This window comes from Pelophylax lessonae (genome assembly GCF_965119305.1).
Source record: "Pelophylax lessonae genome assembly, chromosome: 13".
Taxonomy (NCBI): domain Eukaryota; kingdom Metazoa; phylum Chordata; class Amphibia; order Anura; family Ranidae; genus Pelophylax; species Pelophylax lessonae.
Window position 1 is genome coordinate 146,452,777 of NC_138780.1, and position 24,531 is coordinate 146,477,307.

Consider the following 24,531-nt stretch of genomic DNA (forward strand, 5'->3'; position numbering starts at 1 on the left):
TAATTCCTCCTGTATTAAATTGTATTGTAATTGTATTGTCTTCCCTCATGTTGTAAAGCGCTGCGCAAACTGTTGGCGCTATATAAATCCTGTATAATAATAATAATAAATAACAAAAAAAAAAAAAACACATCTCTTTTCAGCTAAGATCACGGCAGTATTTACAACTGCCAGGCCAGGCCTCCAAGAGTCAGAGACTGCATCATTCAGAGGTCATTCAGAGGTATTCTCTATGATGTACTTCCGCCACTGGTGGGTTCCTTCTCTGGCTCGCCGGTCGCACGGACTCGTCGGTAGAAGCACCAGAGGGCGGCGGGAGGGGGGGGGTGTCCCCTCCTGCCGCCTGTAAGAACAATGAAGCAGCTGAATAGCTGCTATGATTGTTCTTTTGGTGAAGAGAATCGCCGGCTACAAAAAATTATATCTGAATGACCTCTGAATGATGCCTGCAGCATTTCCCTACTCAAAGCCTATGATATCTGAATGATGCTGCAGGCATCATTCAGATATCCCCACTCAAAGCCCAGGACGTCATATGACGTCCAGCAGTATGGAAGTGGTTAAAGTGACATTAAACTAAAAAAAAAAAAAAAAAAAAAAAAAACATAAGTATGTATTCCTAATTCAGAGAAGAATCTCCAAATTCCTTTTTTTGTCACTGTAATCCAACTTCCCGTTAGAATGTACAGGTAACTTTCATTCATTGTTCCACCGTATATAGAAACATAGTCACCCTCTTTGCTCACTCCCAAGAAGGACTATGGAGAATATTTTTGGAGAATAAGGATATCATTTAGTGTCACTTTCCGCTACTAAGCTCTGCAAATGCTTTTTCTTTCCCAATAAAGGAGCAATGGCGAGCCTGAGGAGTATAGTCATGTTCAATATTTTACATTTCCATGTTTCTTCTACGGTTATACTTTCAGCACTGATTATAATTAACGAAGAAAGGAAAAGCACTATAATTCACTTTAAGACAGGGTCAGGACGATTTCTGTATTCAAAATCATTAATCGTTTTTGTTTGTCACACAGACGTCTTGGGTTTATTTTGATCCTTCACCCTTCTAAAGAATCTAACAAGGGTCCATAAATCTTTTATTTCATTTTATTTTTTTAAGTGTTAACAAATCAGCATTTTAAAATTCTCACACAACAAACAAAAAGTACCAGACGTATAGCGCAGCTTTGACAGTTGAAAGGTTATAGGTTACGTTGTGTGATGCTTTTACTAATGGATGTGCAAAGCTTACCAGAATGGGACGTTACTGCAAGATTGCTGGCCGCCAGATCTCACCCCTCTTAATAAAGACCATGGTTTGCTTGAGTCAAAGTATTATCGAATCACTGTTCACATGCAAGGTTTGGGATTAGACATTTGGTGTGTCTCTGACAAATTTATCAGGATATAATAATGTAGACATGGAAATATGTTGGCCAGTTAAATTACTCTGATAAGAAAGACCAAACTATCTTTACAAGTAAGGATCAGTGGAGTGATTTCACCGAAATGGATTTTGCCATGAATCACAGATTTTATCATCAGCAAAGTTACACCATAACAGAAAATGTCATGTTCGTTTGCTAAGCTGGTTTGGCAACACTTTGCATTTGTACTTTGTTCCTCTATTTAAAGAGTGTTTTTTTTTTTTTTTTGGGGGGGGGGGTCAGTTCAGGGTGGTCAAGTTGATTTCATTCAGTGTTTGCTGTATTTGTGCTTTTTCCATTTTTGTTACTGTCCACTGTTTTCATCCTGTGAAAAAAATTAAAATAATTAGCCTGAGGGGCCAAGAACAGGCCCAGGACATCTGCAAGAAGCTTTCATATCCCTCATGAGCCATGTGTTATTCATTGCACCCTTCAAAGCCACATTAATTTCACAAGAATCCCCCCCTCTCTCAGTTTGTAAAGAAATTGGCTGTATGTTTCGGGGTCATTGTCCTGCTGCAGAATAACTTTGGGGCCAATCACACACCTTCCTGATAATATGGCATGAAGGATATGTATCCATGTATTTTTCAGCATTTAGGACACCATTGATCCTGACCAAATTTCCAACTCCATTTGCGAAGGACCTCCATCGTGCTTCACTGTTCCCTGCAGATGCTCATTTTGTACCGCTCTCAAACTCTTCGAGAACAAACTGCCTTTTGCTAAAGCCAAATATTTCACATTTTAAATCATCAGTCCAGAGCACCTGCTGCCATTTGTCTGCACCCCAGTTCCAATGTTTGTGTGCAAGGTTGAGTTTCTTAGCCTTGTTTCCACAAGGTATGGCTTTTTGGAGGCAATTCTTCAGTGAAGACCACTTCTTGCAAGACTTCTCCGGACAGTAGATGGGTGTACCTAGGTCCCACTGGTTTCTGCCAGACCTATGCGGATAACACTGCTGGATATTTTGTGATGTCGCAGGGAAGTAAGCATGAGGTGTCATTCATCCACTGAAATACGTTTCCTTGGCCAACCACTGCATCTACGGTCCTCAAAGTTGCCCGTTTTTCTGTGCTTCTTCACAATTGCTTGAACAGCACATCTTGAAACCCCAGTCTGCTTTGTAATCTTTACCTGGGAAAGACCTTGCTGATGCAGTATAACTATCTAGTATCTGGCGCTGTGCTAAGTCTTGCCATGGTGTATGACCAGTGACATGAAATGGTCTTCCACAACCTCATCTTATGCCTCGTACACACGCAACGATTATCGGCCGACCGATCGTCCGACTTTTGTCCAGAGTGGTGTTTTGTTGGTTGGAATGTGCCTAGACTGCACACGAATTTTCTCGGCCAACAAAATTCTACTCCAGAAGTGATGTCATGTGCTGGTTTACTTTCCTTGTGTTTTTTCTTCTCTGAGCATGCCCAGTCTTGCTCATCAGATTTTTGTCTGCCGATATCTGTACTGACTGACGGAAAATCGGCAGTTGTGTTGACGGCCAACAAAAATTTTATAGCCTGCATACCAGATTTTTTTCGGCCGAAAAGTCGAAGTCGGTTGTCGGAAGCATCATACTAACAAGCCGAAAATCGGGGGCGATCGGACATTGGCCGAAAATTCCCGGCCAATAATCGATGCGTGTGTACGAGGCATTAGAAGCAGAGCTTGGTTGTTCCTCATCCAGTTTTAAGCCTCCTACACAGCTGTTTCTGTTTCAGTTAATGACTTTGTTTCAACCTACATACTAAATCAACCTAAATATGATCATTAGCACCTGCTTGGTATAATTGGTTAATCATACACCTGATTCTAATCCTAAAAAATCCCTGAATTTGTGCAAGTGTACAAAGCGTGTAAATGTAAAGCCAGCCATACGTGGTTTGAAATTCGGCCGGTTCAGCAGGGACCGGCTGAGGTTCGATCCATGTATGGGCAGACTGATTGTACCCAAGTCAATCTATTGATAGACTTGGGTACAACCTACAGTTCATTACTGCCGGCGTCTATGGCCATTGACTTTATTTAGTTTTTTCTGTTCAATCATTTTGCATTTTGTGAATTGCTAAAAATAAACAATTAAAATATATACTTTTGAAAGCATTCTTTACAGCATTTCTTCATACCTGCCTAAAACTTTAAAAAAGTTGTTACAGGCTAAACCTTATTATAGAACATTATATTTGCTTCCAGTGTATGTCAAAATATAAATCAGATAAAAATAAATCTACTACTTTTTCGTTCCAGTTTGGGGATTAAAATGGGGCAGTATGTTAAATTCACCCACAATGCCCTAGTCAGAGCAGTTTAGACATGATCCAACTAAATGAAAGGTGCTATTCTGTAGCATTAGCTGGGAATGTATCCCTCTGCAGACAGCATGGCCCTTTCTACTGCTCAGAATATTATTGCAGGCATCATTAGGATTTTATTTGGTGTCGGAATCCCCTCAGGCAATTCACACCTGCTAATGGTTTTGCTTGTTGTCAATGGCTTATTTACATTTTGCCTACATTGTATGTCAGGTTTTTCCTTTTCAGACGGTGTACACCTGCTGCAGAGGTGGCTTACTATGTGGAATACAAAGAAAACAGTTCTTTTTTAATTTTCTTAACTCATGGCCCCTATTTAAAACAGAGCAGATACTGATTTTTGCAAGACATCATTGCCATTGCTCTGCATTGCATCTGCTTTTTTTAAAATACATTTTAATTATTAAGATGGACCGTGAGGTTTGGATCCTGTGGTGTCCTCAGGAGTGGGACTGGAGGGGAATTCTGCCTTATAACGTGTCAACGTCATGTGACCGACTTCCTCTTCCCAGCTCATGAATGGGACTTGACTTTGGAGTCCAAATGCATGCACAGAGAAAAGCACATCACCGCTCTTTAGAATTGGGCCGAATATTTTTTGGTTTGTTTGCCTTTACTGCTGATTTATAATTACTTAAAAAAAAAAAAAAATAATAATAGATCAAACCCCAGTGCATTTATCTTTGCCAGGAAAGTCTGTCCATAGATGGATTGGTTTTCTTCGATCAGCCAGCAGTTTTTATAAACGATAAACCAAACGTATTCCCCCATTGCCACCGTGCTATTGTATTCTGACAACCGGAACTCCTCTGCTGTCCAAAAACAAAGATCAACGCTGCAGCTGCGGATTGAACTCAGATTTTCCAATGTTCCCGTTCGAGAAAAGCCACTTGTTTGAATGATTTTGGTTGAGCAGGAACGGCCATAGATGGGTCAAAATTCAGTCAGTCTCTGCTGAACCACTCACATTTTGATCCATCTATAAGCAGCTTTACACTATGGGCACTAACGTCTCACTCATCTCACCCTCAATCGGACCTAGTCGTACAGCTAAGCCATAGGCGTGCCCTGTGCAGTGCCCATTTCTCCTGCCTTCTAGGGTCCCCTGTCTCCCCTCTGCAGTGTGTGCCAGCTTCCTTTCTCTCCTGCCGGCTGCTGTGGAAGATGTTTCAGGATGGAGAACAGGGAAAAGGGGCCAGTAAATGATTTACCAGCCCCTTCCTTTTCTGAATGAACACAGTGAGTGATCTGTACTGATCGCTCCTGTGTTCATTCTTAACTGAAGCACAGTAAACTATGCTTCAGTTTGTGAATGAACAGGAAGCCACTCAGCACAGAGCACTTCCCATTCGTTCACTCTCCAGTGCAGCTGAGGCTGCAGAGAAAGGGACTGAGGGATCTCTGTCCTCAGTTCCTTTCTCTGTCTCAAATATGAGACTTCAGGGATCTATTTAGACCTTTGACATTTAACTAAAGCACCCCCCCCCACCCCAATGGGGCTCCTACAAAAAAATAAAAAATAAAAATTTTAAATTGTAAAACATAATATTGTAAAAAAATAATTTTTAAAATAATAAAAAAATAATAGAAATTAAAAAAAAACACGTTCACTGCCCTACTGACACCAATCTTTCCTCTACTGACTCGAACCACTGCTCTGTTGACACACATGGGTGGGTTGTCAGCACCCGGGGCAAGGCAAGTAATTTGTGCCCCCTAACCCGCGGGATTTTAGCACTCGAGTCTCTTCCACTAGATTAGTTAAAGAAACCCTTACCCCCTAAGCACATGTATTGTTTGTTATGAAAATACTGATGTAATTAAAGTAAAATGCATCTAAATACAAGTTTGAATGACCAGCGTGCCCCCTCTCAATGCAGAATGACCAGCGTGCCCCCTCTCAATGCAGAATGACCAGTGTGCCCCCTTTCAATGCAGAGTGACCAGCGTGCCCCCTTTCAATGCAGAATGACCAGTGTGCCCCCTTTCAATGCAGAATGACCAGCGTGCCCCCATTCAATGCAGAGAGACCAGCGTGCCCCCTTTCAATGCAGAATGACTAGCATGCCCCCTTTCAATGTAGAGAGACCAGCGTGCCCCCTTTCAATGCAGAATGACCAGCGTGCCCCCTTTCAATGCAGAGAGACCAGTGTGCCCCCTTTCAATGCAGAATGACCAGCGTGCCCCCTTTCAATGCAGAGAGACCAGCGTGCCCCCTTTCAATGCAGAGAGACCAGCGTGCCCCCTTTCAATGCAGAATGAACAGCATGCCCCCTTTCAATGCTGAATGACCAGCGTGCCCCCTTTCAATGCAGAATGACCAGCGTGCCCCCTTTCAATGCAGAGAGACCAACGTGCTCCCATTCAATGCAGAGAGACCAGCGTGCCCCCTTTCAATGCAGAGAGACCAGCGTGCCCCCTTTCAATGCAGAGTGACCAGCGTGCCCCCCTTCAATGCAGAGAGATCATCATGCCCCCCTTCAATGCAGAGAGATCATTGTGCCCCCTTTCAATGCAGAGAGATCATCGTGCCCCCTCTCAATGCAGAGTGACCAGCATACCCCCTTTCAATTGCAGAATGACCAGCGTGCCCCCTTTCAATGCAGAGAGACCAGCGTGCCCCCTTTCAATGCAGAGAGACCAGCGTGCCCCCTTTCAATGCAGAATGACCAGCGTGCCCCCCTTCAATGCAGAGAGATCATCGTGCCCCCTTTCAATGCAGAGAGATCATTGTGCCCCCTTTCAATGCAGAGAGACCAGCGTGCCCCCTTTCAATGCAGAGAGACCAGTGTGCCCCCTTTCAATGCAGAATGACCAGCGTGCCCCCTTTCAATGCAGAGAGACCAGCGTGCCCCCTTTCAATGCAGAATGAACAGCATGCCCCCTTTCAATGCTGAATGACCAGCGTGCCCCCTTTCAATGCAGAATGACCAGCGTGCCCCCTTTCAATGCAGAGAGACCAACGTGCTCCCATTCAATGCAGAGAGACCAGCGTGCCCCCTTTCAATGCAGAGAGACCAGCGTGCCCCCTTTCAATGCAGAGTGACCAGCGTGCCACCTTCCAATGCAGAATGACCAGCGTACCCCCTTTCAATGCAGTATGACCAGTGTGCCCCCTTTCAAAGCAGAGAGACCAGCGTGCCCCCTATCAATGCAGAATGACCAGCGTGCCCCCCTTCAATGCAGAGAGATCATCGTGCCCCCCTTCAATGCAGAGAGATCATTGTGCCCCCCTTCAATGCAGAGAGATCATCGTGCCCCCTTTCAATGCAGAGTGACCAGCATGCCCCTTTTGAATGCAGAATGAACAGCGTGCCCCCTTTCAATGCAGAGAGACCAGCGTGCCCCCTTTCAATGCAGAATGACCAGCGTGCCCCCCTTCAATGCAGAGAGATCATCGTGCCCCCTTTCAATGCAGAGAGACCAGCGTGCCCCCTTCAATGCAGAGAGACTTACCTGCAGCGGCCGCTTCTTCTCAGTTCCCCGCATCTCCTCGAGTCCTCCCGCCCCCTCCTCGGCCGATGGCATGCGTTCGCCTTTCGGCCAATCAGGAAGCGGGTCTCGGAACCGCTTCCTGATTGGCCAGGAGGAGGATCCGTGTGACAATAGCGGATTTTCATTCGCTATTGTCACACAATGGGTGGGCTCGGGGCGCACTGCTCTGCACCCTTTTTTGAGGCCTATTAGAGCCTCTGGCTCAGTTTAGCAGCTGACTCACTCGCTGCTAAACTGACTGAGCAGTGAGGAAAGGCAGCATAGGCGGGGCTTGGCTTGCAACGCCACCCCACCCTACACCAATGGACAGGTGAGGCACAGTCCAGCCCCGCCCCGACCCGCCATTTTCAGCCATAGGGCGGCCGCGCTGGACATCTCCCAGCCTAAAGATGGAGGCAGCCGCAGAGAGTGTGTGAACTGTGTATGTCAGAGTCAGACAGACAGAGTGACACTGCGGATGCGCCCCCCCGAGATGTTGCACCCGGTGCGGCTGGCCCCCCCTGCACCCCCCACGCTACGCCGCTGCACACATGCATGTGTGTTTGTGCTCTGGGGTGCACACCCAAATGCAGAGGTCTCCAAACTATGGCCCTCCAGTTGTTTAGGAACTACACTTCCTATCATGCCTAGTCATGTCTGTGAATGTCAGAGTTTTACAATGCCTCATGGGACATGTAGTTCCGCAACAGCTTGGAGGGCCGTAGTTTGGAGATCCCTGCCCTAATGCAATAGACTGCCCACACCAATGAGCTAAGCCCAATAGAGGGTGAAATGCAGCAGTTCAGGTAGGTGATGTGACAAACAACTGAAGTGGAGAATATTTAGGGTTCAGTGCATTTATCTTTTGTGGAGTATACTGGCTAGTAAAGAACAGGCCAATGCGACGATGCACCCAAAGGTGGAAAAATATTGTTTTGGAGTTCTAGAGTTCAGCATTATTGGATTATATCTATTTGGATAGGGCCCATAGTATTAATATATCCTTGTAGTATATCACAGAGAATACTAAACCAATGACATCAGTCCTTGCCCATGTAGGAGCTTATATTCTGATGTCCCAAAACATTACACACACAGTAGGGCTTATTTGGGCAGTAACCTGTTAAAGCCCAACTCCTGGTTTTAGAGAACTTTAGTTTGTTTGGACCAAGCTGGCTATTTCCTTTAATAAGGGATGCAGTGGTTGCCAGCAGTGCATACACTGCATGCAACCTCAGCCACATATGGTATACAGAGATGTGTTTTAGCAGTGGGATGAGAATCTTCTGTCCTGCTCCCAGAACAAAATCAAGTTGGGCTGGTGGCTCCTGTCCCACCAACAAAACACAGAGCTGTATACTGTATGTAGTTGAGGCTACATACCAGTTTATTCAGTGCTGATAGCCCCATGCATCATTTAGCTAAGGAACTAGCTTTAGACCAGTTTGGTCCAAAGGAACTATTTAAAGTTTGTAATCAAGTGGGGTAAGTTCTTATTGCCATCCCTGAGCAATTTGAAGTATTTCCGATCTTTTCCAGTCTTTCTGATGGACAAGGTCCCCCATTTTTGAGGGCATTTGGCCTGGAATAGTTTTCGGAGGGGGTGCGTTTTGACCAGGCAGGCTACATGTTTTTTCTTTTTTTTGCAGGACATCCATAACAGAGCCTCATCAAGGCTAAAAGTCTGACATGTATTTTTAGGGAGAATCTATGGCTCTTCTTTTTTTTGGTGTGGGGGTCCCCCAGTACTATATGTATCAAACCCTCATGTAGGATAAGAGTCTTGTATAGATGAACCAGTTAACGACTGCCCTATTGCAGCTTTACTGATACAGGGCGGTCTCTATGTGCCGAATCACGTATATATACACGTGATTCTTCTGTTCCGGGTAGCCGGTGCGCTGCTTCTCCTGTGATTAGTCACAGCAGAAGTCGATCAGCGGGTGCTGGCTAATGGATGATGACAGCACCTGCTGATCCGCGAGCATCCACTCCTGAAGAAGTGAGCAGTGTTCTCACGAAACGCGTAGAGTTACAAGATGCTTCCATTTTCATCATATAAATTTACAACTGCTACTTACATGCATGTATATTATCATATATTTTATGATTGACTGTTTTGGCATATGTATTCATGTATGACAATTTTTTTGTTTTCAATAAAATGAACTACATTCATTTTACATTTAGTGGCCACTTGTGTTCACCTCATTTAAAGTCTCAGGACTATTTTCTCTTTTCTGTATTTGCAACCGTATAACGGCGTTATGAGGTTGGCAAGTGGTTAATAGGTGTAGGCTAGAAAAAAATCAAAATACTATATGAAAATAAATATATGATTTTATATTTTGACCATAGATTTGCTTTAAAGGAACTCTGCATGTTTAATATTGATCTTTAAGCATTATTAAAATTGCTGCAACCCCACCAATTGGAATTTATTTTATTTTTTATTTTTATGGTACATGTTCTTCAGGGCAGTGCAAAACCCCCCCATGCCATTTGTTTGGCAAGTCCTTGCCTATTACCCTAAAACAGCCTTTTTCAACCAGGGTGCCCAGGCACCACAGGATGCCTTGAGGCTTCTTCAGGGGTGCCTTGGCAAAATGCCTAAAAATTGCTCATAAATTGTATACAAGCTAGCATGTGGATGAAGCCTGCCTTTTAGTTACACAAAGCCACGGGTTTTCATTATGCACCATTACAACCTTCTAGCTGCCGGCATCCTAACGACCAATAACATCAGTTGAGAAGGAGGATGGAGAAAAACTGAGGGGGAAAAGAAACATTGGAATACTAGTCAGTGCCACTTTTCAAAAAGTGTATTTGTTTTGGAGGAATAAATCACCTCTAACGTTGGGTGTCCTACTTGGACTTGTGGATGTTGCTGCATTATGTAAAACTGTTAGAATAGTTTTTACATTTTAGAATGGGGCGCCTCGAGAGTGTCGATAATTTTTAAAGGGTGCCTTGACTAAAAAAAGGTTGAGAAATAGTGCCCTAGAAAATCGGGATTACTGTTTTTTTTTTTAACATTCTACACCTATTGACTAAATTGGGCTTCGGATTTTGCATCCCGAATTTAGTCATTTTCCTCAAACTGAACCTAGCACAGGTTTCCTATACACAAACACCTTCCATTTTTATATGTGCCACCAGTTCTTTCTATCTGGCAGAGTGCTTGGAACTGTATTGACCACAACTGTTGTGGTCAGAGAACTCACAATTATCATAGAAATTCAAGAACCTGCATCTGTGCATACAAGTTTTATTACAAAGTGCTACCACAGGCTGTTATGATCTCATAGAAGAGCTGGAATGGCGATCACTACCAAAAAAAAAAAAAACTTAAAAAAAAAAATTAAAGCAATGCCCAAAATATGTTTTTATAAAATATACTTTATACATTGTTGTTCATCAACTGCTAATAGCTATAATTTTCTTTATAGATTTACAATCACAAAATGTAAGGGTTAGGACATCACTGCCCTCTACAGGAGACATGTTAATAGTTTTTCTAAAATATTATATTAGTATTAAAAATAATTAAATCAAGGGAACTCCTCACCAAAGTAAAGCCAAGCAGCAAGTCACTAAATAAAGGAACAATTTATTTTTGCTTGTTGGGTGTCCAAATTAGAGTAAGCGTTACAATGTAATTCAGAATTCAGTCTGAGCATGGTTATTCAGAAGAATTCTGTGTGAATTCTGCCAAGCACCAAACTACAAGCAGCCCTCTGCTATCTAGATGGAGATCTCCTTAATAGGCAGGAAAACCACTGACTTTTCCATTGTTGACAGCTTGGCTATGCTGTCATAAATGGGACAATTTAAAAATAACATTTTTCTTTTTTCACAATCTGCTCTACAACACTGTAACCTTGCTTGGTGTGTTTAAACCCTGGTTCACTCTGGTGCGGCTTTGAAATTGCACTACTTCAGTGCGATTTAAAAGCCACAAATCAGTGCGATATGCACCTCTGATTTAATTGCGGCTTGCGACTTCGTTTAACAGAAGTCTATGCAAGTCGCAATGAATTTGGAAAAAAGCAGTGCAGGACATAAGTCGCGGCAATCTGAATGGTTCCATTGCCGAAAATGGGGTGCGACTTGTCATGCTATGTGGAACTGTCAAATCGCATTAAAAATCGCACTGGTGTGAACGAGGAATTAAAGGGGAATGCTTTGGAACGGTCAACCACAACCTAGGTGTACTACATAGTTAGCACTCAGCTCAGTACTCTGGTGATAAATTTTGTTACTGTATGTATACCAGTTTAAACACGTACCAAATGCAGTTAATATGTGAGAACATAGACTGCTGCTCTGATTACTTTCCCCTGCATTCTAGAGGAATCGAGAATTATAGTGGGAGGAAGGACAGGCAGCCTGAATATTTGTTTGGCACTCCAGCCAATCAACTGGGGTAGTGTGCCCAAAAGGTGGTGGAAGAGCCCATAAATAGACTTGGGCTTAAGGCAGAACAGCAGAGTTCCTGGGCTCAGCCCTGCTGAAGGAGACCCCTGTGCAGGTGCTCTGTCCCTGGGGCAGCTGTCTGGAAGGATCTGTGAGGAAGACACAGAGGTCCCAGCTAGGCCTAGCAGGGAGGGCCTATTTGCAAGCTGAAATTCCAGGGATCTAGTGGGGTCTGGAGAAGCTCACTGGAGGGAACCAGGAGAAAGTTGGTAGGGAGCAGTCCAGCTGTCCTTTGGTGGCGTGAGCCTTCATCTCCCTTACTGGAAAGAGCCTGATGGATATCAGCAGGAGGTAACTAATGATCCTGTGGCTAAGTGAGTAAGAAACCCCATTGCTGAGGAGTTAGTGACTGTGTATAGCTTTAAATCCAAGGAGTACAGGTCACCATCAGCATATGAACTATGAACTAGATTAGGGAGAGGGAGCATGGGATACCCCAAAACCTGTAGAACTGGATAACTTCTAGACTCCTCAATGTATGGCTGCACTGCACACTTTAAATGTCCTTTGGGACATTGAGGAGTCTAGAAGTTATCCAGTTCTACAGGTTTTGGGGTATCCCATGCTCCCTCTCCCTATTCTAGTTCATAGATCCCAATAAAAACCCAAAAAGAAACTTAGACTGTTCTTTGGAGCCAATGGAAGAATTCAGGAAATGCTGTGCGCCTGGTCGTATGTGCTCTGAGAGGGAAATAGGACCAACATTTACAGCAGTTCTTTAGTGGGTATGCTACACATTCAGTTTATCCCTACCCTGTAGTCATCAAAGCTCATGTTCTCTGCTGATGGGAAAGTTCTGATTCAGCTTGCACAACCTTAATGTTAAACAGCTTCTCTTCTCATAATCTGCAGAAATGTTTGGCATTCATCCATGAGTGTTAGTAGTACAAGTTTTATATTAATCAGGTTGAAAAAACGGTCCAGATTATGTTTAAAAACATCCATGCAAATTGTAATGCACGCCATAATTTCAGTAGGCCGCCACGTTTTATCTGGTCATGTCTCGGTAACCTCATCGAATTTAGACACAGCGAAATGCTGCATGTTTTTATTCATGAAAAATCTGAGAGTGTAAATAGCAGGAATGTGTAATTCAGCCGTTTCCGAAGTCTACATCTTTAGATCGTTCATCTCACAGTGTGAGGTAGGAGGTAAATTGATTTGTCTGGCGTGATCTGGCACAGATGTAGTTGGTCCACGAACACATGTACAACGTGTACTGCTGGATGCAATCTTCTCAGCAACAAAAAGTCTGAAATTTCAGACCACATTCAGCAATGAATGCAGGAAAAATATGGTTCTATATTACCTTAACACGTGTTTCTGAATCCTCATCGAGAGGGGAGGAATCTTCTACAACACAAGCCGTAGAAGTGTGCTCTTCCTTCTATCACAGTTCATTAAGGTGGATTTCCTAGGCATTTCTGGGCAGGATGTCAAAGCCTGAGTGATCGCTGAGACAGCGATTTTTCAGGGTCCTTACCAGGCAGGACACTCATCATTATCTCAGCAGAGCGGGAACACTGTATTTTACAACATTTGGTACAAAAAAGACACTAAGGGCCCTACATTTAAAAAGAATAGAGATTCTTAACCACTTATTTTCCTGCTATAAAATAAAGCTATACACCAGGTGACGACTAATGCAAAAGATGAATGTGATCAGGGCAGTGGCTTAGTGGTTTGTACTTCTGTCTTACAGCACCAGGGTCCTTGGTTCAAATTTTGACCAAGACACTATCTGCATGATGTGTGCATGTGCTCACGTAGGTTTACTACCAAGACCTGCAGGTAGGACCCTGCATTCACTATATTTGGTCTCCCACAGAACATGGAAATGCAATTATTTTTGTAAATATAAACTGGTAATGCTAAATACCTATAGCACTGCCTCCTAGGGAGCTGCGGAGATCGGATTCCCCTGGGTTACCCATAGCAACAGTCTGTTTCACTTTAAATCCTTGGCTCAGTCAATGAACAGTCCAGGGGATTTGTTTTTTTGTGTTTTATTTGAAATTGGGATGGGAGAAGGGATGAGTGGGATACTCTAAATAGAACTATGCACAATCCTGAAGACAATTAACTGTAGTGTGTGTGTGTGCGGCAAGGCCGCTGCTTCACTCAGCCACTGAAGTGAAGATGAAGAATCTGAACTCCTGTTTAGGTCACTCTTCAGGGTCTAACTTGGCACCCCCTTTCTCTCTCTCACTGTGTGCGCTGAACTCCTGTCCACTGACATTCTACTGGAGTGGTCCCCTTCCTGGGCAGACCCCCGGCAAGCTTCCTGGTACTCACGGACACTGTTTTTCCCTGGGTTGCTTCTGCCTTCAACTCCCTTGTCGGCATCCACTGGACCTTCCGGATCAGCATCACACCTCTAATTCACCAGGCCGACTGCCTGTGACCATCTTCCATACTGACAGAAGGAGAGACAGCCGTCACCCTCCTCCTGGGACCTGGCTTACCGCCAAAAGTCACCCTTGCCCTTGGCTTTTATAACATATCCCAGGATGCACCACTGCTTGTGCCAACCCACTGAGATAGTTACAAAAGCCTGTGTGTCAATGGCTGGGTGTCCTTCACTGTCCAACCGGCTCCCCTATTGGATACAGTGGGGACACTCCCTCAGACCAGGTGAATCACACATGGACACATGCAACAAACCTAACTATCGCTCAGGCTCTCCTGATAAGCAGGCAGAGCAAAAAACTTTACTTTCCCTAGCACCTATCTAGGAGGGTGCTACATACCATTTCTGATCAGCAGTATATAGCATTCCTGTGATGTCTATCAGTGTGTGGCCGAGCACTGGTTAAAGATTGTAGGAGGAATTTTCATTCTCCTCTGACTGTCTTATGAGGCTGCATGACACCCGACCCTCTGTCTGGACAGTGCTGTGTGGCCCTGTGCTGATCAGATGGACCTCCCTCCTCCAAAAAAAAAAAAAAAATTCTCTAGCACTACACATCAAACTGCGCATGTGCAGAGTGCCTCCTAGGGCTATCAGGAGATGGATTGGGGACTGTGGAAGAAGGGGAGGAACAGAGAAGACAGGATCAAACTGCCTTTTTACACAATGCATATGATTAACCTGTTAGGTTCCATAGGGAGTATAGCAAGCATGCTTTACTGCATATATAGACTGAGTTTTACTGTTGTGGGTTTAGTACCCTTCAAGTGGAATTCCAGGCTATAACTATCTACTCCTAAAACTACTTCTATTCAAACTATCCTGTAGAAGGAAAATGCTTATACTTACCCATTTCTAGGGCGCTTTGGTCTGGTCACGTGATCTCCACAGCAGCCAGCTTTACAGAGGAGGAGAAAGTGGCTACAACGGATGGAAGGCCTGGGCTGTGACATCACCCATAGGCTTACTATGAGACCTTCATTTTCGGCTGTCCTTCCTCTCCCCTGAAGCCAATAATGTGAGGAGGGCCCTGAGAATAAGTATAAGCATCTAACTTCTACAGGATAGAATAGGAACTAGAAGGGCATAAGAGCAGATTCAAGATTAGATAGGTATAGCCTAGACCAGCCTTTTTCAACCAGGGTGCCTTGGCAAAATGCTTAAGAATTGCCCCAACATTGTATACAAACCAGGATTTGGATTAGTTATAGTTACACAAAGCCACAGGTTTTCATTTTACACCATAACAACCTTCTAGCTGCTGGCGTCCTAATGACTAATGGCATCATCAGTTTATAAGGAGTATGTCAGTTGCCTGCATAACATCCTTGTCTGACCCTCCCCTGCCCCTCTCCATCAGCTTTGAGGGCTGAAAAACTGAGGGAGAAGAGAAACATTGGAATACTAGGTAGTACCAGTTTGCAAAAGTGTATTTGCTTTGGAAGAATAAATCAACCCTAACGTTGGGTGTCCTACTTGTGTGGATGTTTCTGCATTATGCAAAACTATTAGAATCGTTTTTATTGACTTCCACAGGGTGCCTTGACTGAAACACTGGACTAGACTTCCACTTTAAAAGTATCGGAGCACCACAAACTGAAAAAGCTATTTAATCAATTTTTAATATTCTAAGCAAACTCACCCATCCATCCATGTTGATTTTGAAAAAAAAAAAAAAAAAAAATCAATCACTTAGAAAAAGACCCCCTGGCATTTCTTAACCACTTGCCGACTGCCTAATGTAGATCTACGTCGGCAGTCAGCCCCTCACAGGCAAAGCGACATAGGTCTATGTCGCTAGCCTGTGAGGCTCTGGGGAGCGAGCGCGCGCCGCCGGAGGCGCGCTCCCGCTCGCTCACGGACCCCCCCCCCGCGCGTGGTCCGCCGGGCACTCGCAATCGTCCGTTAGAGCGGGAGAAAGGCAGGCGGCTAATGTAAACACAGCCGCCTGTCATTCTCCCTTGTGTAAGAATTGAGATCATACGGTTCTACTATGTAGGACCGTTGATCTCTGTTCTTACACAAGTAGCAACATCCAATCACAGTTAGAAACACGCCCCTAGGGACACACTTAACCCCCCCTCTCCAATAAAGTTAACCCCTTCCCTCCCAGTGTCATTTTTACAGTAACAGTGCATATGTATAGCACTGATTACTGTAGTAATGTCACTGGTGACCCCAAAAGTGTCAAAAAGGTCAGTCAAGGGTCCGATCTGTCCCCCAGAATGTCGCAGTCCTGCAAAAAAAAAAAAAAAACGCAGATCGCGGCCATTACTTGTTAAAAAAAAAAAAAAATCTTTCCATTAGTTAGTAAATGCAATAACTTTTGCACAAACCAATCAAAATACACTTTTTGCGATTTTTTACCAAACATATGTAGCAGAAAACAAATTGGCCTAAAATGTTAAAAAATTTAGATTTTTACATTTTTTTGGGAAATTTCATATAAAAAAATGTGAAAACTATTGTTATTTTTGCAAAATTTACGCTATTTTTTTGTTTATAGCGCATGAAAAAATAGCACAGGTGATCAAATACCACCAAAAGAAAACTCTGTTTGTTGGAAAAAAAGGATGTGAAATTAGTTTAGTTACAGCGTCGCACAACTGCGCAATTGTCTGTTGAAGCAACGCAGTGCCGAATCGCAAAATAGGCCCTCAGGAAGGGGGTAAAATCTTCCGGGGCTTAAGTGGTTAAAGAAGTTGAGGCAAATGCAAATGACCTTTTACTTCACAACAATGTTAGGTGGTTGAGTAAAGACAGTGTATTGGAACGCTTTTGGTCCATTCGAACTGAAGTAGCAGCTTTCTTAGTACAACTCAAAAGCCAGAAAGCAAAACAGTTTTCACTGTTTTTACAAGGGCACAATGGATAATATTGCTTTCCTAGTGGACATAACATCACACCTTAATGAACTCAATTTAAAGCTCCGGGGCAAGAACAATTCCATCTGTGATTTGATGACCGCTGTCCACGCCTTCCAGAGAAAACTGGATTTGTTTAGGGAAGATCTTCAAGGAGAGTGCTTGCATTTCATAAAGGTGAAAGAACAGATTCAAGGAAAGAGAGATGTATCTCCTTTTGTTGATTTCATAGATAAACTGATTGGAAACTTCAGTAAGCGCCCATTCAGACTGGCGCAACACGACTTGCTGGGGTGACCTGTGAAGTCGCGGTGCACGGCATGCACCGCGACCTCGGCGCGACTTGCAGGGACTTCATATAATTGAAGTCAATGCAAGTCGCCTCCAGGTCGCCCCAAAGTAGTACAGGACCCTTTTTCTAAGTTGGAGCGACTTGTGTCGCTCCTATTAGAACGGGTCCTGTACTATTCAATGGCGAGCGACCGACCGCGACTTGTCAGGCGACCAAGTCGCCTGACAAGTCGTGCTAGTGTGAATGGACTCTAAAAGGTTTGACGGCTTCAGTCTTGGACAGCAGATCCTCCTGCTCATCCACAATCCATTTATCATTAAAGATGTCAGAGTGTTTTCAAAGGAGGTGATGCAGACCTTCAAGTGGGCACATGAGGGATCTCTACAGACAGAACTTATTGATCTGCAAACAAATGTTGCACTAAAGCCCCATACACACGTAGCGATCGTCGGCCGAACGAGCGGCCGTCTTTTGTCCAAGGCTGTCGTGTCTGTTGAAAACTGCAAAAGACTGCACACGAATTTTGTCGGCCAACAACAGCCGACTGCAGAAGTGATGTCATGTGATGGTTAACTTTCCTTGTCTTTTTTCTTTTCTGAGCATGCCCAGTCTTGCTAATCTGCTGTCTGTCGGCCGAAATCTGTACTGACTGGCGAACAATCGGCCGTTCTGGTGACAGCCAACAAATATTTTAAAGTCTGCACGACAGATTCTGTTCGGCCGAAAATGCGCTGTCGGCAGCATCATACTAACAAGCCTACAATCGGCCGATATTTACGGCCGACAATCGGTACGTGTGTACGGGGCTTTAGAGAGCACTTTGGAGGAACTGATCCTGCTAACTTCTGGCTGCAGACTGTGCCTGAGACTGATTTCGCTTGTCTAATCAAGGTAGCTCTACACACCTTGACCATGTTTGGATCTACGTACAACTGTGAGTCAGCATCCTCCACTATGAACATTATTAAAACCAAGTATCGTTCCAGGCTCACCAATGAGCACCTACACATGCATGAGAATGGCAGTAACTATTTAAGCCAAGATTCAAACTACTGGCAGGACAATCAAAAGCCCATTTTTCTCACTAGACAGGGAAGGTGTAAAAAATAAAACTGAGGATAATTTGTGCACTTTTTCAAATTGACACCTTGTTTAAGTTAGAAGGTGCAATTTAAATTTTACTTTAAAAATGGATGGGTTTTTATAAAAGAGTTATTGATTTGTTTCCATATTGTTTTTGTTAAGGATAGTTGCTTGTATTCCATACAAAGACTAGAGCAAATGTAAAGCTATCCTAGTCCCAACTGTCCACATGTTTAATGTCGTAACTGAAACTTGACAATAAATATTGTTGAAATGCTATGGAAATTGTACATGTCTCATTTTTTGATAAGACATATAATGACTACAATCTTTCTGAGTCAGCACAGACTTGAGATTCGGACCTCGGCCCAAATAAAATTTTAGCGGCCAGGCCTCCTTGAATTTTAATTTATTACCCCTGATCTAAACCATTCCATTGTAGCTCTGGCTGTATGTTTAGGGTCGCTGTGCTGCTGGAAGGTGAACCTCCGCCCCGGTCTCAAGTCTTTTGCAGACTCCAACAGGTTTTCTTCTAGATTACCCTGTTTTTGGCTCCATCTATCTTCCCATCATCTCTGACCAGCTTCCCTGTCCATGCTGAAGAAAAGCATCCTCACAACATGATTCTGCCACCACCATGTTTCACGGTGGGGATGGTGTGATTTGAATGATGTGCAATGTTCGTTCACATATCGCTTTGCTTTTAGGCCAAAAAGTTAGACTTTGGTCTCATCTGACCAGAGCACCTTCTTCCACATATTTGCTTTGTCTCCCACATGGCTTCTCACAAACTCCAAACAGGACTTCCTATGGCTTTCTTTTAACAATGGATTTCTTTTTGCCACTCACAGATTTGTGGAGTGCACAACTAATCGTTGTCCTGTGGACAGATTCTCCCAAAAAAGATAAGTGCTATACAGCACCCCCTTTTCCTGCGCTCGGAACCTGGTCCTCAGGCTGCCTCAATCCCGGAACTCATGCTGATATTAGGCATCCATGATGGCTAGGCTTTGCTGCCCCTTACGACCAGGGCGGTCAACCAAACACTGAAAATACAAAGCAAAAAAGAGGATGCACCAGCCTAGCCCATTATCCTCAGCGAGTTTATTTAGATAAAAATTAAAATCAGCTACTCACAAACAATCGTGAAATTCAGGCACATCAATTCCATACACCTGCCTCCTGCCAGAGGATCAACGTCTTTACTGGAAGCAGAGGGCTGACGCGTTTCGAGGCCGTGCCTCTTCCTTCAGAGGCTCTGAGGAAGAGGCACGGCCTCGAAACGCGTCAGCCCTCTGCTTCCAGTAAAGACGTTGATCCTCTGGCAGGAGGCAGGTGTATGGAATTGATGTGCCTGAATTTCACGATTGTTTGTGAGTAGCTGATTTTAATTTTTATCTAAATAAACTCGCTGAGGATAATGCGCTAGGCTGGTGCGCCCTCTTTTTTGCTTTGTATTTTCAGGACAGATTCTCCCACCTGAGCTGTGGATCTCTGCAGCTCCTCTAGAGTTACCATGGGCCTCTTGGCTGCTCCCTGAACAATGTTCTCCTTGCACGGCCTGTCAGTTTAGGTGGACGGCCATGTCTTGGTAGGTTTGCAGTTGTGCCATACTCTTTCCACTTTCGGATGATGGATTGAACAGCGCTCCATGAGATGTTCAAAGCATAGAATATTTTTTTTATAGCCTAACCCTGCTTTAAACTCCCCAACAACTTTATCCCTGACCTGTCTGGAGTGTTCCTTGGCCTTCATGATGCCGTTTGTGCTCTAAGGTTCTCTAACAAACCTCTAAGGGCTTCACAGAACAGCTGTATTTATACTGAGAATAAATTACACACAGGTGGACTCTATATACACATTTATTCAGGGAAGCCTACCCCACCTCAACCTAAGATCTGTACTTGAGTCCCCTCCATCAGATCATCCCCCACAGCCACTACCTTTTGTACCACCTCCCCCTCCCTTTAGAGTGTAAGCTCCATGAGCAGGGCCCTCCTATTCCTTTTGTATTGAACTGTATTGTAAATTGTGCTGTCCCCCTTTTTTATTGTAAACCGCTGCGTAAACTGTTGACGCAATATAAATCCTGTATAATAATAATAATATTTACTAATGAGGTGAAATCTGAAGGCAATTAGCTCCACTAGAATTTAGTTAGGGGTATCAGAGTAAAGGGGGGGCTGAATACAAATGCACGCTACACTTTTCATATATTTATTTGTAAAAAAAATTTGGAAACCATTTATCATTTTCCCTCCACTTCACAATTATGTGCTACTTTGTGTTGGTCTATCACATAAAATCCCAATAAAATACATTTACATTCTTGGTTGGAACATGACGGAATGTGGACCATTTCAAGAGGTATGAATACTTTAAGGCACTGTAAATGAGAGCTTTTTGCTTTAAAACTCCTAGGAAATACTTTTTTTTTTTTTTTACTAGTGTTCCTCTCCAATGATCCCTGTGATGTGTTCCCAGGGATGATGTGTCTCTATTGAGGAGCCATGATATATAACTGATGGTAGACACTGTCTCTAGAACATATGGCAATGGAATTAAAGACTACATAAGTGCAGCCACTAAGGTTAAATGACAACGATATTTCAGTTTTGTTTTCCTACCGTGACAATGTTCAAAGCTGCGCTTAAGACAACCCACGTATTCCTTTGACCCAGCCACAGACTACATAATTGCCGACAACTGTTACTAAAGGTTAATGCTTTAGTGCGGCCAAACTCGCCTTGCTGCATGCTGGCTTGTCCTGTGCAGGCATGTAATGGTACATCTGAACAAACATGGATGGACCCGGCTTATCTGAATCCATCACTTCAAATGTGACAGGCTGATGTCACAAGTGAAAATGTCCCGAATCTACAACTAATCCGATCCAAGAATGTTAGAAGGAAAGAAAAAAAAATGTCAGCTGCCAATGGTGATCTCTTACTTTAAAATTCTGCACAATCTTAAAGCGCTCAAATGGCTGGTGTCATAACTGAGCTCTTGTGCGGCACCGGGGCAACTCCAAATCAAACAGAGGCTAAGATGGCAGCTTCAATGACTGTAAAGGAAAAAACAAGAAAAGCGTCTCTAAGTGCAATAGTTTTGATCAGTGGCGGCTCTAGTGCTCCCCAATAGCCCCCCCCCCCCGATACGCACCTGAACCCCTCTCAATCCCATGATGTGCACAGGAGCCTCGATTGTCCTGGGTCTCTCTCTCCTCATTGGCTCCCACATCTGTCAATCACAACCAGTAAGCCAATGAGGAGAGAGCAGGGGCAGGGCAGAGGTGCGCCTGTGTCTTTTGGACCCATGGAGCAGTGCTCGGGAGTGAGCGCACACCAGTGCCACCATAGCCAGTGGCTTGCTATAGGGGCACTGGTCAAGGGGGGAGGTGCCAGGAGCGCTGGCGGAGAACCAGAGAAGAGGAGGATCAAGACTGCTATGTGTAAAACCACTGCAAAGAGCATGTAAGTATGACATGTTTGCTTTTGTTTTGTTTTTTAAAGCCGAACCCTTAATACCACTTTAAGTTACAATGTCACCCATTTAACCCTCCGGCAACATTTTTATAAACCATATCTAATTTTTTTTAGCCCGTGGTGCGTTAAACACACTCAGACTAGCACCCGGTGCAACATAAAAGTGCACACAAAAAACGTGGGAACACAAAAAAGTGCACAGGGTGTACACATGGTCTTCCTTCTAAGAGGAAGGACCCTTACCCTGATCCCCCGGGGGGCAAGGCTCCTGACAGGGACTAAGGTACTCACTGGTCCACCTGGCCAACACCAGGTGGACTTTGTTCTCTGGGAGGACTGCCGAAACAGTCCACCCCAAGTACTAGGTGTGGCTCGCTCAAAGGGAGACCCTATGAGAGAGGGCAAACCAGACTAGAGGGCCATGTCCACCCCCTCCCAAGACTTTCAGGGCAGGCCCAGGGACCTACACCCTACTAATCGAGGTGAGTAAAAGTACACAAGCGCAAGTGACAAAAATACACATATAAAAGTCGGGAAAGGGAAGTGAAGAAGTGCAGTAGTGCCATAGTTAAATTCCATGGCAGATCCTTTGGCCAGGAATCAAAGATTCTTCTGGTCCCAGCCAAAGGCCTGGCCCTAGAGGCAGGTGCAAAAAAAGTGTGGCATGAAGCCAATAAAACTCAACATGCCCAGTTCACATAGTGAGAATTACGGCACCCATGGACTGCCATGGGGCACATACACCAAGGGCTTCTTTCACAGCATATCTAATTCGAAGAACAATATTGTAATATATTCTGGCCTAGAAGCCCTTAGCTGAGGTAGCTGCATAAGGGTGCTTTCACAGGAGCTTTCCGCCAGACGGACACCGTTTTGCTCAGCAGGGATCCCCGCTGAGCAGGCAGAACACAGGTCCATCTCAGCTTACATTGCAGAGACAGACCTATCAGATCCCCGCTCTTCTCTATGGGAGATCGGATGAAAATGGACCACCTGTCCGTTTTTATCTGATCCAATCCTCCAGACGGATGGAAAATAGGGTTTCCATCCATCTGGATTTCACGGACCAGATTGGATCGGATAGCAGCGAGTGTCAGCGGAGATGTCACCGCTGACATCCGCTGCTCCATAGGGGTGCATGGAGTATTTGATCATGTCCGCCTGAAAAACTGACAGGCGGACCTTATCGGAAAGCCCGTGTGAAAGGGGCCTTAGTTTTCTGTTTATAGGTTTTTCTCCTGTATTTTCACTTGGTGATTCTTCTAGTAACACACTTCCTGTCTTTGGGGTTGACTCACCCTCCTGTTAAGAGGGGAGATGATCGCAAAATACTAATCTTTGAATGGTGACTCTAGCATTGGGGGGAAACCATTTTAATCCTAGGGCTCTAAAGAGGACACAAAGCCACACAATAGGATTGGAAAAGTGGTTCAATCTTAAACTGTGTAAGGGATTTTTAGTGTTATATCAGTAAGGATGTGGAACTTACTCGCACAGTTGGTGGTGTCAACGAGGAACGTAGGTAAAATTAAAAAAAAAAAAAGACTTATGTGTGTTTCCCACTGAACACAATGTACATGAATATGGAAAATGGTAACAAAAACACACACTCAAGTTGAAGTGAATGGATCAGTGTCTTTATTCAACGTTACCATCTACCTAACTATATATGTGTAGCACTGTCCCTGCAGGGCCTGCTGAAAAGTGACTTGACGGGCTCCCCTGATTACCAGCTCATGGTTACCTTGAGATGTAGTCCATGAATCCCTCCTTGCTCCTGAATAAACAGTCTAGGGGTGTTGGTTTTTTGGTACTTATTTGGAACTGGGATAGGAGAAGGGAATAATGGGATACTTCAGTTGAACTATTCACATTAGTTAAGGACTTCTATCTTCAGGCCTTCTAGGGTAATTGGAAACAGCTAGGCTGCCTAATTCACACTGCCATGAATGTAGAAACAACTTTCCTAACAAGACGACTTTGTAGATGATATCTTATCTTCAGGACACTCTCATTAGCATCCCCTTTCAACTGACACCCTACCACTGACTATCCTAGGAGCAGGGGTGCCCCCCCCCCCCAGGTCAGACCCCTTGACACGAGATTCTCTACTCACTGTACTGCAGAGACAAATCCCCCAGTGTCTTCCCTCTCAGTCAGCTTCTCTGGACCACTGAGTTCAGTTCCTCACTGCTACTCTCCAGGCCCTCAGGACGACCACCTGAGGCGGCATGGCCCCTCTACAGAGGAGGAGTCAGCTGCCCCCCTCCCTCTAGGACTCCGCCTCAAGCACATGTGCTTCTGGCTTTTATACAGTATCCCAGCATGCACAGAGGCACTTTTCCTCACCAGGGCTGTATCAAAAGCCTGTGCACCCATTCGTCAGGTTTCCTCCCACGGTCCAATATGCCTCCCTATTGGACCAGTGTGGAACACTCTCCAGACTGAATGAGTTGCATCCTGAGCACAATGAGCAGACCTCACTAAACAGATTCTGCACTATGGTAGGCAGAGAACAATATATGCAGCCCTTCTGGCAAGCAGACAGGACTCAAAACTATACTTTCTCACTAGAACCTACCTAGGAGGGTGCTACATATGTGTAATACTAATACATTATTACATTATTTGGTAGAAAGTTTATTCTCATTAGACAAGAAAGAGCACAAAAGTGAAAAAAATATTAAAAAGGAAATGCTACAGAC